Genomic DNA, 4,552 nt, shown 5'->3' on the forward strand with positions numbered 1-4,552 from the left:
CCGGTGAAGAGATCTATCCAAAATTTTTCTCATATTTACAATAGTTAGAAATTTTTAGCAAAAACAGAATAGAACCAGTGAATATTCCTTAGCAAAAAAAGAATAGTTTTTGGAGAGGAGAGGGGGGGTGGTGGTACATAGAGACAATTGGCAAGCACAGTTCTTCTCCTTCCCATCGCTTTTCACCATATCGGGATTTACGCAAAAAGTGTGTGTGGAAAAAGAAAAAAAAAGTAATAGTACACGCGTTTTTTAACCTTTTTAGAATTTCATTTTGTCCGGGGGAGGGGCGGAAAGGGAATTTTGGGCTTAGCAGACCCGTTGTGTGACCGACCCCATGGGGGGGGGGGACGGGGGAGGACGTTTGGGTTATTTATTTTGCAGTTTTATTTTTAGGAGGGGTGGTCACTCGTCGTAACAAAGGTCAATTTTCCCACCGGTACAAGCAAACCGATGAATATTGCGGGGGGGTGTGGGGGGGGAGGGGGAGGGGTTGAGGGAGGGCGTATCTGACACCTGGGATTGGGTTGGATTATGATTTTATATCATTAGGAGGGTGACATCGCACTTCATCAGGGCGTATTATCTCCTTTAAAAGGACTTTTTGGATTTTGTTTGTTTGCTTCTTTTTCTTACATTATTTTTTGGGTATGGGGGAATGTGGGGGAGGGGCGGTAGGAAAGGAGGAGGGTTTTTTTGGAGGGAGGGGGGGGGTGAGAGGAAACCCCTTTTGGTGTGTGTATTTTGACTATTAAGGGGCTTTATGGATTTTATTAAAAAGGGGGATGTCTTCGTCTGAACAGGGTCAATTCTGATCCAGGGACAAGTTAAACATGATGAATATTGCGGGTGGGGGTGGGGGGGTATGGGAAAGGGGGGGCGGGGGTGGGGGCAACTGTGACACCCGGGATTGGGTTGGATTTGATGTCTCATTTATTAGGAGGGGGGTCCCTCGGCGCAACAGGGGCAATTCCGATCAGGTCAAATTTAAACACAATGAATATTGCGGGGGGGGGGGGTTGGAGGGAGGAGGGTCATCTGTGAAACCCGGCATCGGGTTTGGGTTAGATTGCCCCCATTCATTAGGAGGGGTATCATCGTGTGGTAACGGGTTTAATTACGATCAGGGACAAGTTTAACATGATGAAAATGCGGTGCGGGGGGGAGGGTATGGAAGAGGGGGGTGGTGGGGGGTTGGGTAAGAGGGGGGGGAGGGACATCTGTGGTACTGGGGATTGTTTTAGAGAGAAGGGGGGGGGGCCTCCAGGGTGGTAATGATTTGGTTACGTATGATAAGATTCGGTTACGGTCATTTTATTGGTTAATCACTTTCCGCGGGCATTAAACCCTTTTGAGCGTAAGGTGAGGCGTTTGTCCAGTCGCCGATTGGAGGAGGGGGGGACAGATATCTTGAGTCGGTTTAAGATTTCCAGTTCCGATCATTGATTTGAAAACACTTTTAATTTTGCCTCTTCTGCTATGTGTGCCATGAAAGACCGAAGGTAGTCTGGTGGGCATGCTAAACATCAAACCATGATTTAAAGATTCCCGGACGGTTATTGATTTAAATTAATCACTTCGGTTCGGTCATTGGGTTTCGAAAACGATTGGGTTTCCGGTTTTCATTAAACTTTCCTTTTTCCCCTCATGTACGTACTGATGGAGTGTTCTTCCCTTTTCATTACTCTTGTGGTTTTATAAACAACTTTTTTTTTTAAAAATTTTTCAAAAAGCTTTTTATTAGAAGGACGAACTATTGAAATTGTATGAACAGTACTTCCTGCTCTAATTTTAATTTTATTGCACTTCCTTCTCTATGACTATTATATTTATTAATAAAGTTAATAAACCCGAGTGTTACTTTGAAAACTATGGACACCAATGATACTGAGTTATGAGTATTAAATTTTTCTTACAAATTGAATTTGACTTTTATATAATTCCATCAAATAAATTATCCGAAGAGGGATTTCGACTTCTAGATGTATAATACGAACTGTTCTACCTATAAATACTCAATTTGAGTTTTAAATTTAGAGCTGCGGATTTTATTCATTCATGAACAGTACCAAGCTCTTGGTGTAAAAGCAGATGCAATCCCGGGACGACTTAATCAAGTAAGCTTTTTAATAAATCGACCAGGATTATTTTATGGTCAATGTTCAGAAATTTGTGGGGCAAATCATAGATTTATACCTATTGTTGTAGAAAGTGTATCAGTTAAATCCTTTTTAAACTGAATCTCCTCAGCTAGAGAAGCTTCATCGGGATGACTGAAAGTAAGTGTAAGTCTTTTAAATTATAATAGTAATTAACGACTCTCTGGTGGAAAGAAATTATTTAAAAATATAACATAACTTTGTCAAGCTTAAATAATTAGTTCTACTGATATTTTTCAATTCCATAAATAGCCCCTTTATTATGATTAAACCTTTTTCTTATATTTTCAGCTACATTTATTATATTTATTGTACTAAATTATTTTATCAAAGTACCATCTAAAATTTGAGAAATTTCCTCTCAATTACAAAAAATGAAATAACATGAAATGATAACAAACTTATTTTCAGTTTTTGATCCTACTTCAACCTAATAAATATCCCTCTTAATTGATTATCTCCCTTTCTAGGTGTAATTTTTACCTATAATATATTGAATTATACCCCCGATAAATCATTACTATGGAATCTAATTACAAGAACACTTCATAAAGAATTTAAAATTTATTTAGTATCACACATACAGGTACAACTCTTATATTTGTAAGACTTTTACTTTTATTGTTTTTAACAATTTTTTTAGGTTTACTGCCTTATGTATTTACTAGAACAGACACTTAATCATAACTCTCGCTCTTGCGTCACCTTTATGGTTTAGCTTTCATAATATTTGGATGGATTAATCATACACAACATATATTTGCTCATCTTGTACCGCAAGTACCCCAGATGCTCTTATACCTTTTCTAGTTTAATTGAAACATTAAAAAATGTTATCCGCCCAGGAACCTTAGCTGTTACGATTAGCAGCCAATATAACTACAGGTCATTTATTACTTACTCTTTTAGGAAATACTGGTCCATCTTTATAAACTACCTTGTTTTTTTTTATTTATAATAGCCAAATTTACTGTTAATTTTAGAAGCTGCTGTAGCGTAATTCATCGTATTTTTTTGCCGTTCAAGAACCCTTATGCCAGTGAAGTATATAAAATTAAACTAATGACATCATCTCACGGACACCAAACGCTTTCCATTTAGTAGATATAAGACCATGACCACTTTACAGGTTCAATAGAGCTATAATATTAACTACAGGATTAGTTAAATGATTTCATCAATTTAATCCTGACCTTTTATTCTTAGGAGTTTTGCAAAAAACTCTTACTAAAATTCAATGATGACGAGATATTTCCCACGAAAAGGGTACTTATCAAGGATTACATACTAAAGCAGTTACTATTGGTCTTCGATGAGGTATAATCTTATTTATTACATCAGAAGTATTATTCTTTTTCTCTTTCTTCTGAGTTTTTTCCACAGAAGATTATCCCTAATGTAAAAAGTAAATAGTTGTTGACCTCCCTGCAGGAATTTACCCTTTAATCCTTTTCAAATTCCTCTTTTTAATACCGCTATCCTTCTCGCTTCAGGTGCTACTGTAACTTGAGCTCACCATGCAATCATAGAATCTAACCCCCACCCAGGCTATTCAAAGACTAGCTATTACGGGGGGTTTTCTAGGTATATATTTTTTCAGCTTTACAAGCCTTAGAATATACGAAGCTCCATTTACAAATTTCAGATTCCCTATTGGTTCAACATTTTTTTAGTACAGGGTTTTTATGGTCTACATGTTATTATTGGTATACATCCTCTCAGTATGCTTATATCGTTATACAAAGTCATTTTTCGCTACCACCACTTTGGATTGAAGCTGCGCTTGATATTGACATTTCGTAGATGTTGTATGATTATTCCTCTATATTTCTATTTACTGATGAGGAGGCTGCTTTTTTAGTATAATAGTATATTTGGCTTCCAACCAGAAGGTCTAGAATAAAGTCTAAAACTCTATCATGTATATACACATACATACATACACACATACATATCTATACACATATATATACATGTGTTGTGTATATTTCTGTATATAAATAATATATATATATTAAAATATAATATATATATAAAAAATATATTATTTTATATTCATTTATGTATATTTTCATCCATACGCATACCCCACACCACACCCCACACACAACACACACACACACACACACACACACACACACACACACACACACACACACACACACAAAACACACACACACAACACACCACACACACACACACACACACACCACACACACACACAAACAAACACACACACACACCACCACACACACATACACACACACATATATATATGTATTTTTATAATAATATATATATATATATAATATATATATATATTATATATATATAATATACTATATATTATATATTATATATATATATAAAATATATATATAAAATATATATAT

The 4,552-nt window shown here is 36.0% G+C and overlaps 1 pseudogene; it reads left to right on the forward strand.

Moving 5' to 3' along the window:
- Nucleotides 1–3,221: 3,221 nt before the first annotated feature.
- On the forward strand, nt 3,222–4,000 carry LOC119572049 (annotated as a pseudogene).
- The last annotated feature ends 552 nt before the right edge of the window (nt 4,001–4,552 follow it).

The sequence above is a fragment of the Penaeus monodon genome, unplaced genomic scaffold, assembly GCF_015228065.2.
Source record: "Penaeus monodon isolate SGIC_2016 unplaced genomic scaffold, NSTDA_Pmon_1 PmonScaffold_9275, whole genome shotgun sequence".
Lineage (NCBI taxonomy): Eukaryota > Metazoa > Arthropoda > Malacostraca > Decapoda > Penaeidae > Penaeus > Penaeus monodon.